The sequence below is a fragment of the Dunckerocampus dactyliophorus genome, chromosome 19 (assembly GCF_027744805.1).
Source record: "Dunckerocampus dactyliophorus isolate RoL2022-P2 chromosome 19, RoL_Ddac_1.1, whole genome shotgun sequence".
NCBI classification, from domain to species: Eukaryota; Metazoa; Chordata; class Actinopteri; order Syngnathiformes; family Syngnathidae; genus Dunckerocampus; species Dunckerocampus dactyliophorus.
Genome location: NC_072837.1, coordinates 19,754,190 through 19,767,570, shown reverse-complemented (window position 1 = coordinate 19,767,570; position 13,381 = coordinate 19,754,190). Strand labels below are relative to the sequence as shown.

The 13,381-nt window shown below is 44.0% G+C and overlaps 1 protein-coding gene across 4 annotated transcripts in view; it reads left to right on the top strand.

Annotated features, from left to right (window-relative positions):
- Positions 1 to 983: 983 nt before the first annotated feature.
- Positions 984 to 13,381, top strand: part of LOC129172082 (1-phosphatidylinositol 4,5-bisphosphate phosphodiesterase beta-4-like) — an 84,245-nt gene continuing 71,847 nt past the window's right edge. For 3 of the 4 annotated variants that reach the window (XM_054761457.1, XM_054761459.1, XM_054761455.1), the window contains exons 1-2: positions 984 to 1,424; positions 4,517 to 4,566. The gene's annotated coding sequence lies outside the window, so the exon portion shown is untranslated. The remainder of the gene's footprint in view (positions 1,425 to 4,516; positions 4,567 to 13,381) is intronic. The other variant, XM_054761456.1, reaches the window with a different exon arrangement.

Below are 13,381 nucleotides of genomic sequence, written 5' to 3'. Positions count from 1 at the left end.
GGTTTTACTAACAATGACTCGTAAATATCGTCTTTGTTCTCGGAATAGTTTGACTTCTTCTTGTTGTTTTTTGACTACTTGTAATATTTCTACACATTTATGTCTAAATTGATGACTTCATTCTGGTAAAAGTCTGACTTTTTTCTCATTGGCCTGTGTGGTTGTCGTTGTAGTGTTTTTGCAAATGTGGGCAATGTCGCCCCTAGTGTTTCCCAGAGGTATTGCAGCTGTTGCTAGTAGTGTGCGGCGTGATGTTTGACTTGCAGGTGAAAGCCAATAGGAAAAAAGAGTTGAAAAGGAACTTGAAAGACTATCACTGACAATCAGTGACTCCTGTTTGATTCATCTGGCCTTGTGGGCGTAAAAAAGCCTAGAAAGTCCGTTTGGGAAAGTCATGATTACGGTTTTGCGTGAATCACACAGAATTTGAGCTTGGTAAAGAAAGTGTGTTCGTGTCCCAAACCTGTTTTTTGTCAGCCTGGCTGGAACACGATGAGCGCACGTTATTTACTCAGCATGACAACCTGCAGTCATTCTGTGTTTGCTGTGCCAATAGCACGTCCTCTTTTATTTAGCTGCAGGTTTTGCTTGGCTGGCTCCGCCTCCAGCATCAAGCAACAAACAGCGTGTGGACGCCCTCGTCACGGCCCGGTCTCACACGCCATGTTTTCCCGGTTTATAGCCGTACGCAGGGAGCCAGTTGTCGTGTGGATGTGGAATGTCGGTGCTCATGAAAGGTTACGATCGTTCCGTATCGATTGTCTGCTGTCACGGTCTCACAAGACAGATGTGTTGGTTTTCTTTCTGACCTCACAGAGACAAGTCTCCTTTCTAACAGAGCTTTTTTGTTTAGTGCCATCCACCCCCCTTTAAAGCGGCCTATGGGGCAGTTGTGATAGCGCCCCATGAGCTCTGCCACCGTATTGTTATCACTGATTGTTGTAGCGCAGCAAGGGTGTGTTGAAGGTGGGCACATGGAGGGGCCGAGGGGGCGGTGTTCAGCCTCCAACAAGGCATGGCGGCCACAGCAGTCAGCTGTTAGTCGGGGAGGAGCTGGGTGTGCTTCTGCTGGATGACTCACTCACTCCCTGCGCACACTCATTCACACACAGCGCGCTCGCTTATTAAACGCACACGCTTGCATGTTCGAGTGAGCGCAGAGGGCAACAAGAGGAGCGCTTCCTGCTCGGACGGGCCGCTCAGTCTCCACTGGAGGGCGAGAGCTGCAGGAGCACCGCCGGGACCGCACGGAGGAGAGACGCCGAGGAGGAGACACCATCAGCGGGGGGCCGCGGAGAGGAGGCAGCTGGGAAACGACAGAGGAGAGAGGACAGGAGAAAGAGAAGTGGACTCTTCTCAGCATCCTTCCTTCCTTCCTCCTCTTCCCCTCATCGGATTAAAAGAGGCTGCTGCTGTCAAAGCACGTAAGAACAAGCTAGCTGCATTTCTGTCCTTTTTTCAAATTATTGTTTTTGCTTCCTTGTGTCTCACGGATATTTTTATTTAATGAGAAGAAAAGGCACCCATCACGCACGCACACACACACACACACACACACACACACACACACACACACACACACACACACGGACACACACACACGCACTCACACACATTTATAAACAATACAGTTTAGTAGTCGTTGCTAGCTAGCTAGCCAGCTAGCCATTTCACATGACAACGCTGCTGCATGAGTGTGTATGCACGTGTGCGTGCGCGCGCGTGCGTGTGTGTGTGCGTGTTGGGCTTTAAATGCACAGAGATTATTGATGTTTCCACCAAGGGGGGGTGGTGCTGGTGGTGTTCCAGGACACAGCTAGCTGGAGCGGGACAGAAGCAGACTGCAGCCGGGCAGTGACAGTCAAAGCACCCTGCAAGGCAGCGAATGTGTTTTCATTTGACTTTCCTGGCGTGTTTGTGCACACATGCAACCCACGCATGAAAGGTAGCACTGCTCAGCAAGGTGAAGGCTTCTCTCGTGCTGTAGCTTGATGCATAAAGTACCAGCCAAATGATGTGACGTATCTTTGTCGTTTCAATGAGTCCGGTGTGAAGGACTGCAAATGACCATTAGGGACACACGGAGGACTAAAAGTAGCACTCATGCTGAAGTGTAAAGCTTCCATTAGGAGAAGAAAGTGGAATTATGGCCAGGTTAAAGTCAAAGTCTCACGAGAATAAAGTTGGATCGGAACCATATAGCGCTGTGTTTGTTTCACAAGCACAAACTAGAAACACGACGAGAATACGACACTCATTTCACGTGGATATTTAACGACAACAAAGGGGAGAAATTACAAGAAAAAAGTGTGAATTTTTGGTTGATAAAGCCAAAATAAAAAGTAAAAAGTGATCATGTTAAGAGAATTAAGTTGAGCCTTTTATGAAAAAAGTGTGGAGAAATTACAAGAAAAAAAGTCTGAATTTCTTCTCTTGATAACGCCCAAATATTCAGACTAAAAAGTGTCAATGTTGAAGAATCAAGTTGTGTATTTTATAAGAAAAATGTGGAAATATTACAGGAAAAAAATCAGATTTTTTTGTTGATAAAGCCAAAATATTCAGACTGAAAAGTGTTCATGTTAAGGGAATCAAGTTGTGTATTTTATGAGAAAAATGTGGCGAAATTACAGGAAAAGAAGTCAGCATTTTTTGTTGATAATGCCAAAATATTCGGAGTAAAAGTGTTCATGTCAAGAGAATTAAGTAGCGTATTTTATGAGAAAAATGTGGACATATTAGCGGGGAAAAGAGCAAAAGTCTGAGTGTTGCAGGAAGTAGCAAGATTACGAGGGTGGTGTCCTAAAATGAAGACGAAAATGTCAACATGCTCGAGTGACGGAGCCAAAATATTCCAGAAGAAAAGGAGGAAAGAGTGGAAAATGTTGTAAATTTAAAGTTATTATATTATAAATATTCCAACAAACAAGTCATCCTTAATGTATTATGATGACAAAAAGGATAACATAATAACACGATGGAGGAAAAAGTGGTAATTATTTAGCAATAAAGCCATAAATATATATATTTTTGAGAGTAGTTTTCGGATAAAGGTGTAATACGATGAGGGTAAAAATGCAATGTTATGGGACATGGAAGGGTGCGTCCTGTGGGGATGTGCTGTTTGCCGCGAGGTCACTGTGAAGAAAAGGAGGACTTTTTGGCTGTTATATTTTGGAGAGTGCTGTATGTCGTGTAAAATGTCAGGAGGCGTGTCAGTCAGTGTGGCGGGTGTTTGATGACATGCAGCCAGCGGATGAAGTCTTCCTTATTTGCTCAGCGTAATAACCTGCAGGCGAGCCGCTGGGCTTATTTGCTGTGCACACATCTCCACATGTATGCAACACCTTCCACAAAGTTTCCCCTGGCCCGCCAGCCTCACTAATACATTCTTAGTCTACATTGTCTTGACAAACGTGTTGCATCAGCGCAGAGGAACGGTTCTTGTGGTAACGTCTGCGTACGCTGCAGCTTTGCCTAACAGGAACGATGCACACTTGATCACAGCATCACCTGCTGCCCAAGACACACCAACCCTTCACAAGGCCCAAACCTCAGCTTGAGATCATTTGGAATGCTTCCATTTTTCATGTCCTTGAATGTCCTTGAACTGCTCAACCAGTCACTGTGAAGGTCATGGGGTGTAAAAGGATGTCCATTAGAGGTAGGGTGTTTGGTATTCAAGTGTACGTCACACTTTTTATCGGAGCTGGGCGTCAAGCAAGGCGTCAAGCGAGGCGTAATAAGCAAATATAAAGTCTGCTCACATCAAAAAATCCAACAAGACGGAGCCTCTCACTCGCTGCCTTTTTAAAGCATCAAGGCCGTAATCGTCCGTAAAGCTTCAAAGCGTGGTGGAGTGGAGCCGCAGGGCTCATGAGCGAAGAGAGGACAGCAGGTCATGGAATCGGTCACAGGTCCGTGCTAGCGGGGCTCAAGTGGCGTTAAAGCCTTTCATTTTTCCTGTCCTCGTCTCGCTGAAGGTTGTCTGAGTGTTTCCGTCCGTCTGGTTTGTCATTGCTGACAGGACTCCCTCAGCGCTCCCGTCTCCGCTTCCGTCCAGTCGTTCCTCCAGGCCTCCTATAGGTCTCTGCCAGGTTCCTCCAGGTCTCCTCCAGGCCTTCTCCAGGCCACCTATAGTCCTCCGTCAGGTCTCCTTCGGGTCTCCTCCAGGTCCTCTCCAGGCTTCCTCCATGCCCCCTCCAGGTTTCCTCCAGGACTCCTCAATGGCCTTCGCCAGGCCCCCTCCGGGCTTCCTCCAGGCCCCCTGCGGGCCTCCTCCATGCCTGCTCAAGGCCTTCTCCAGGTCTCCTCCAGGCCTCCTCCAGGCCTCCTCCAGGTCCCCGCCATGTTGACTTTGCTAGTTGTGATTTATGTCCTGTTTTCCTGGGCAGTGACACCCCCTCCTCCCTCGTGAGCTTCTGACTGTAAAGCGGCCAAATAAGTCCAGATTTGTGCTGTTGCGATTCATGAAATTCTCTCCCTCCTGACCGCATGTCCTTTTTTGTGTGTGCAGGCTGGCTGAGCCATGAGCGCATCCCGCTGAGCCTGATTGGTGCACAACTGGTGAGTTAGGGAGCTTCTTTCTTGGCTTGTTTTCATGGCTTCAGCTCGTTTCTTTCCTGAGCATCTGGGCCAACATGGCATCACATGCCATGTTGGCCTCCTGCAGCATGGGGGCCCACCTGACATCCTGCATCAGCAGGATGCAGCAACTAAATCAGGGGTGTCCCAAGTGCAGCCGGGGGGCATTTTCAGCTCTTTTTTAATTTGCGCACAGCACATTCTAAAAGTATCATCTAGCAAGATCATTTAAAAAAGCGCAGCAAAAATTGAAATGTTTGCAGTGTTTTTACAAAAATAAAGTAAGCAGTGTGGAACGGGCCTTCGCCCCCCCCGCACAACTCAGCGTTCACGTAAGTCGCAGGGCGTGCACATTGCATTTCCTGTCGCTACTGGGTGGCGAATTCAGGAAGTGAGCTAAGGTGTCATCTTCATTTCATGTATGAAGTTGTGACCTTGAGGAAGTGACTTATTCATGTTTACACTTCAGTGGCAAATTGCCTGATTGGTCATCCAAGTTTGTTGCCATGCCCCGCCCACATCTTATGGAACATCCTAAAATTGTTCGCAATGTAACATCGCCCGTCTGTCTGGTTTCTGTGGTTTTGGTTTGGGCTCATTTGGTTAAAGTACCCAGGACCAGTTTGTTCAAAAACAAGCCCTGCTTTTTGCCCATCATTGCGTAGCAGAACTACTTGTTTTACTCGGCATATGACATAAAACTCTTAAAATGGCCGACTTCCTGTTTGTTTTAGAACATGGGTTCTTGAGACCTTTTTGTGCATCTTGTCACGATTGACGTCTTCGTCGACTTTGGTGACGTTCTGTGAAACTGGTAGCATTGGCTAATTCTTTCTAAATTTAAAGGGGCGCTACTGAGTGAGCTTTGTTTTGGGGCCCCTGAAATATCACATTTTTCACCAGACTTGACGCGCTTGCAAATGGTGAATTTTCATGCACGTACAGGACTTAAAAATGCAGTGCCTGCATGATGACGATGATGATAATAATAATAATAATAATAATTAATAAACCTAGCAGTATCAAGAGGGCCTTCGCACTGCTACCTACCTAGCTACCGACCTAGCTACATAGCTACCTACCTAGCTACCTACCTAGCTACCTGTAATGGTCAATAAGTTACTGCGGGTGTTCTTTTGATTTGCCGTGGGTGTGGGTTGCGTAGGGCGGAGCATGTCTGTGTCAAGAAGTTCTTATTCGCCGTATTTTTATGCTGCATTGGCAGATATCCGCATAGATGCTAACCCTCCGGAATTCCCCGGGAATGTTTTTGTCTATATAATGTAGCTCCTAAAACACTTGGGAGTATTAGCGCGAGAGCATCATCCCCTCCTGCATGCTAGCTGGCTGTTGAATCCACACACTCATGCTGTTCGTGCACACGCTGCTGCCCCCCACTCCCCCCGGCTCCATCCACTGTGGGGATACACGTGAACACAATTTGCACTTCCAATTAAACTGTCGACCTTTGCTCCAGAATGCAAGACTCGTAAAGGATGGCGTCCCGTCCTGTCCTCCTTGCGCTGGAATGGTTATTATTACCCGGCCCACCAAGGCTTCCTTGCACAGAATGGAAGTCAGCAAAAATAATGAGTACATTCGTCACGCTGTCAGTGTTTCAGCAGGTAAATTGCAAAAGGCCGCAGGTGTTTGTTGACTGCTACTCTTGTAAAGAAAAGATAGAGCGGCACCCTGGTTAGCGTGATTAACTCATTCACCACCAAAGACGTATTTACACGTTCTTTTAAACCCGAACGCTCCCTCCCACAGACATAGTTATACGTCTTTTACGTTTTTTTGTGCGAGAGCCAAAAAGAGGCGGTGATGCAAGTGCACAATAAAGAGGTGGCTTTTCCAGCAGTTTTAAGCCATAAAAACGGCCACAAGGGGGCAGAAGTGCATTTGGTAAGAGCTCGGCATGGATGTTTTGCAGGGATTAACTCGTGCGACAGCAAGGAGGACGTGAGAGAGCGTGGAGGAGTGCAGCGTGCAGAAAGTTACACCATTGTGGGGACATTTAAATGCATGCACACGTGCGCACACACGTGCACACACACACAGTTTAGTTAATAAAAGAATTACAAATAGTTGATGGTGTTATATTTGTAAATGAATACTTGTTTGTGATGTTTTTTGTTGGTATAGTTGTTTAGATATTTCAGCTGCCACAAAAGCTAGATGTTTGTGTCAAAGTGAAAGTTATGCTTGAAATGTATCTTTTCACTAAAAGCTGCTTTTCTCCCTTTTTAGTTGGGAACTGATATTTTCCTGAAACTTAGCTATGTTCTACTGCTGATTACTAAAGAACAGAAAAAGGTAGAAACAAACTTTTTTTCCTGATGAAAGACGGGAGTCTAATGTTTGTTTTGCTAGGTTCCATGTTTATATAACCATACAGCACGGTAGAAAGATCAGTCAGAATCGTCTAAAATGGCCGCTACTGAGCGGGTTGGCTGGGATTGAATGACTTCATTACTTCCAGAAGGTTCGACTCAGACGTTAACCTAATCAATTTTTATCCAATGAAGCCGTTCCAGAAACACAACACACGGTTTCATGGTTTTACACGGTTTTATAGTTTGAAGTTTATGCAGAAAAGAATCGCAAATGCATCTGAAACAAGGCTGTCAAAGTCAAATTTCCTTTAACGCCACTTTTTTTTGATGCGCGACAAACATGCGCACGCCCTGTTTGACCCTCCGCCCACACCTTAGTTTGAGGAAACGCAGCGGGAAGAAATATTGAGCAGAAAGAAAAGGGTAAGTTTATCGTAAAAATTGTAATCAGATTAATCACAGTTAATTAATTAATTAATCACCATTAGCAACTATGTGTGAAATCAAGTATTTAATGAAGAGAAAGCTCAATGACAGGCCAGGATGATATATTTGTATGTGTTAACAGCGCCAAACCAACTGAATGACTCAATCAAGCTCAAAGACACCACACAAGTCTACAAATCTATTGGTCAACACTCGTCTTCAATAGTAGCAGAACCACACTCTAAACCGTGTTATTCTGAGCAATGAGGGGTTGCGTTCAAAGTCATTGTGACATTTAAGGTAAACGTACTTGTTTTCAGTGTATTTCCCAGCATACTTGAACGTAGCAAACCGTACGTCGCCACTGAGTTACAAAGTGAATGATAAGACTGTCCGCTTCATGTTTATTTACACACACACACACACACATACACACATACACACACACACGCATCATAAAGCCGTTTTTGTGATGTTTGGAGTGTCCCTGAATGCATCTGGTGTTCTTGCAGTGAGAATGAGGAAGTGCGGTTCCCAGGCTGAAGGGACTGGCATCGTGTGTGAGTTGGAGGTCCATAGGGTGCACATATGGGCTTGGAACCGTGCTGCTGTTGATGTGCTCAGTTAGAAAAGAGCGCCAGACTCTGTGTGGGGACGCTCCACTGTGCTTCCGTCTGCCGTCTTAACAGGGAGGCGTGCTTGCTGTGGTGCGCATGCGTTAATTCCACAAAAGAATGCAACTTAATTAATGAAATAAACGAGTTACGCTGTTAACATGTTATTTTTGACAGCTCTACTTCAAAGCCGTGGCAGATGGTTCTGGCAGCAAGACCAGCGTTACTTGTAGCTGCTGAGCGGAGTTGCCACGGAGTACGTGGCCTGCTGAGGGAAGTGAGAAGGTACTGGAGCAGTGCCGCTACTTTTCAAATTGCCTTGGCATACGAGTGTCCCAACTAACGGGTGTTTTTTTTTTTTAAATGATTTTTTGCTTTCAACTGCGAGCTAAAATGTGGGGTACGAGCTGCTATTTGCTGGCAGGCATATCCGAGGACGGCTATCTTGTGTCAATGTCACCACAACTGAGGACAAGAGTGGACGTAAACAGCGTTAGCAGCGCACTAGCTCGTCACCGGGAGAGACTTCCAACACATCAGCAAAGCACTCGTGCATTTTAGCATGTCATTGATGTCATTCTTATGGATTGGGTTAGGCTTAGGGTGTGCGTACGTTAGTTCGAGTGTTTGTTTTGTTCCTATTTTGGGGGGTCTGGAATGGATGAATTGGACTGACTTGTGATTTCGTATGAGCAGAAATCGGTTTTCGAACGTTTCATTTTTCATGAGCTTTCGGAAGGACTAAATAAGGAAAAGGTGTATTCCAGTGTGGTCGTCATGGAGACGCTTGTATTCGCTGTGCACTGAGGAGCTGAGCTATAAAATGGTGCAGGATAGGATCCATTCAGAAAGTGAGCATCGCCAACACATGACCGCAGCTCGGCATGATCGCATGACTTGACAGGCAGCATTTTCACCTCCTCTGATTGTAGTGTGTGTGTGTGTGTGTGTGTGTGTGTGTGTGCGTAGAGTATGCAGCGAGTAGGAGATGATAAGTCCAAGCAATTATGTAACATTTATCCAGCGAGCCCCGCAGGCTGGATATGTAGAGCAGTTTCCTTATTGACTGGCGTCATCCCACAGCTGCGAGGGAATGCCTGCTTTTATCCGGCGTGAAGGCTTTAATAGGAGCCTAATTTATGGCCTTCATTTTCAATGGTCTTCTTTCAACTTTATTGCTCGTAAAAACAAAAACAAAGCAGAGGGCCGAGGCGAGCGCTTGAACATTTGAGGATTATAAACAGAAATGGACTTCCCAGCAGTGCCAGATATTCCTCAACAAGCCGCACTTCTGGCGTGTCATCTAAACAAACAACGCGGGTCGTACGTATGCGGTAAATCGTTAGCAGGCCGTCATGAAGTCTGCTAACGGCTGACAATCAAAGCGCGTCGTGCAGTAAAGTGGTGTTAGTGCCACTTCAGCAAAACGGTCAACATCGTTTCTCACCTTTCACACCAGAAAACATATCAAGACAACTTTTCTGTTGTTACTTTCCTCCCATTTCCAAGTAGTTTCATCTCATTTGGGAAGTCAAACAGCTTTTTTACACAGTAAAATAGAGCTAAAGACCTACTTTTAAGTCATTTTAATTTTTTTATGACTTTTTTGTTATTTTTACACTTTGATTTAAATCTTTTTGAATTTGTATTATTTTTCACACTTTTATTTCAGTTATTTTTCATTTGGATTTATCTTTATTATTTGAATGTTTTTATTTGTCATTTTTTTACATTGTTTTACATTTGCATTTTTACATTTAAGTTTACACTTAAGTCATTTGTATTTATTTATTTTTATAATTTCTTACACTTTAAGTCGTTTTTATTTTACACTTAAGTTATTTTTCTTCTTTACACTTTTATTTAAGTCATGCTTATTTTGTTATTTTTTACTTGTATGTAACTCTATTTTTATTTTTTACTCTTTGATTTAAATTATTTGTATTTTTATTTATTTGTGTTATTTTACTCTTATTTAAATAAAATGTGTATTCATTTGTATTATTTTATTGTCATTTTTATTTTACACTTTTATTTAAGTCACCGCACGGAGGTCTCGTGGTTAGCATGTTGGCCACACAGTCACAAGATGGATTCTCCCTTGGGCATTTCTGTGTGGAGTTTGCATGTTCTCCCCGTGCATGTGGGGGTTTTCTGGGTACTCCGGCTTCCTCCCACATTCCAAAAACATGCATGTTAGCTTCATTGGAGACTCTAAATGGTCCATAGGTATGAATGTGAGTGTGAATGGTTGGTATGGTACAGTATATGGTATATGCCATTGGCTGGACACCAGTCCAGGGTGTACCCCACCTCTCGCCCGAAGTCAGCTGGGATAGGCTCCAGCATACCCTGCAACCCTAATGAGGATCAGCGGCATAGAAAATGGATGGATGTTCTTTACATGTTCATGATAACATGTCATACTTGGAGTGTTTTGGGAACTTCCTTCCTGGGTGCATTGATTTCACATAGCAACATAGAAAGGAACAAAAACACAGCAGCTCCAATATGTAGCCTTACCTTTGGCTAGTGTGTGGTGAAGCTAGTCGCTAACCGGCTAGTAGCTAGCCGCTGTGGTGTGGTGAGGTGTCACTACGCCAGTAAGGTAGTTCTTGGACGTAACAATGTTAATAACAATAACAATAATAATAATTGGTTAATATGCAGCTCACATGATGGAAATGGAGCCTTGTCGGCACTATTTGGAGGTTTTTTTCAGAAGTTTCCATGGGCAGAATAGGTGTGTCCCATTACGTGCATTCTTAGCTGCCTCTTTTTACATGTTTTTATATCTTTAGAAGGCGCAGAAAAGACAAAGAAGTGTGTTCATGTCTCACATAAGGATTGTGGATGATGGACAAAATAAAAAAAAAGTGCACTTTTCCTTTCCGTAAATGGAAAAAAAAGAGTCGCCATGTAGAAATTAAATTGCATGTTTGCAATTTTTCTCAATTTTTTTGTGCAGCTCTTGGAAAGTACCATCATCAGGGGCACACAAGTGAAGTTTTCCAGGTGGTTTAATCTCACATTTTTTCCAACACTAGACTGTCATTGGTGGCAAACGACATGTGCCTGCTTTGATCACTCGTTAGCGCGCATGTTGGACCTTATTTAGTTCTTAACAAGGAAAGTGTGTCCTTCTCTGGCTGACTCACTTCATGAAAGAACAGAAAGGGAAAAAACCAAACTCTACCTCTCACTTTGCTTGCATCTTTTCTCCAATTGTTTTTTTTCCCACCCATTGAAGGCCCTTGAGAAATTTCTTCCTCTGACGGCTTGACAAAATAAAAATGGAGACGTCGGTGCGGTATTCTTTCCCCACATCCTACTTGAAGTCATGCACTCATTCCATTCAGCGCCACCTCCAGCTGGGCCTCCTCAATGTTCATTCTGTTGCTTCCAAAACACAAACACACCTAAGAGCGTTTCCCATGAAACCTGTCCAGCAGCTGCTGGAGGTCAGAGTGCTCTTATTGATTTATTCATAGAAAAACTCCCAAAGCTTCAAGCTCCTTGGCCACAGAGGCTGCGCCTTCCAATCTGGAAACCCTCCCGCCACCTTGTCCCAGTGGGATGCAGCTGCACGACGGAGCAGAGGGGGTTCACTCTCCAGCACTTCTCAAATCAGCGGCTTGGCGTGCTTTCAAGTCCCGGAGGAGTCCTGCGTCATAAAACAGGAAGATGGCCGACTTTCAAGGGGCCAAAAATACCAGGACAGGAGGTGTCCGTGGCAACAAAAGCATCCGACTGCGAGTCCCACAGAGAGTTGCATGGCAGGCCAGGATAGGGCAGGGCTGCGTTCCTGAAGAGGGGGCACATGTAGTTTGATCATGGTCGCCCAACACTCTTTATCTCCTGTTGATGTTGAACGTCGCTCCCTTTTTAAGGCTGTGCTTTTTAGTCATGCAATTCCAGCGAGAGATATTTGGGATTCAGACCACCAAGATCCTTTCCTAAGCCCTTTTCTGTGCTTTCTTGGCTTTATTGATCTCCAAAGAGTTTCCCTGGAGGTCACATTTGCCAGCTGTTCTTCATTTCCTTTGGCTTTCCAGCGGTTGGTCGCTGTGTTTGTTTGTTAGCTCGCAGGATTATGCAAAAAGTACATTCAATCCCTTCCGAGATGCTGGACACATTTTTCCCATCGCAAATAACGGAAATAGAAGGATTCCGTTACAGGCTCAAACTCTTTAGTAAGTCTTTAGTAACCTTTAGTAAACTACACACATGTTGTGTTCGAGTCCCATTTCCGCACTTTAAGTGTCATCAACAAAACACTCTCCAGTGTTTATTAACCTTCATAGAAGAGTAAAAAGAAGTTTACCATTCTAAATGTCATTTTTTATGTTATGCTTTGTATTATTTTATTTAGATTTTATTATTTTATGCTAATAATTAGTATTATTAAAATATGCATGTAATGTAAATGAAGTAAATTGATTTCAATTTAAATCAAATGAAGAAAAATATAATTTGTGCAACCTGTGGTATTTTCAAATGAAGTGTTATATTTTATAATAAAATAATATATGGTATAATAAGATTTTATTTTAAAATGTCTTATTAGTAATGAATACATAATTATATGAGTATATACTGTATGTGTATATTGTACTGGCAACTGACATTTTTAAACATGATTACATTAAATAAAAAATTACAATGAAGTAAATTAATTTACATTAAAATTTAATGAAAAAAATATAATAACTCAAATAAAGTGCCAACCAAGTTAAGCTTTGTCATCATTCAAGCATTGTGGCCCTTGAACGCCTCATCTTTTCTTTTCTACAAATATCGCACCTGCTCTGAAAAAATGTCCCCATTTTTTGTCTTTGGTGAGGATTTCCTCACACTAAACATCTCCAGTGATTCATTTCCTCACTGAGAATGGAGTCGACCCTCGTTCTCCTCCAATCTGCCATCTGCAACAAACGTTTCAATCCGACACTTATCTTCGCTCAGCCTCTTGCGTGTCTCACATCGCTTTCCCGCTCGTGTTTCACAGCGTTACATTGCACCTTATCGCCTAGAGCCATTGTTATTATTGTCACCTCCTCTCCTCTGAGAGCCCCGCTGCGTACAAACATCTCACTCTGTTATTTTTAGAAGAGCCTATTTCAGGTATGGTGGAGAGAATGTGGCCGTGTCCCATCTTAGCATACCTGTGGGACTTTGCTGTTGTTTCCATCTCCTGCAGCGCTCCCATTGGTTGAATGCCAAATCAACGCTCTCAGTCACCATACAAAGAAATGTGCCTATCATGCTGTGCTGCTGTGCAGTTGGATGGTCCCACGTGCAAATAATCTGTCCTCAAACTTTAGTGTTGGAGTGCGTGCTTATAAGTTTATCTGCAGCAGGCAACCATGACCTGCACGTGTCCTTTCTCGCTTGGGAACAGCGAGGTGGCGCTGGAAGGAT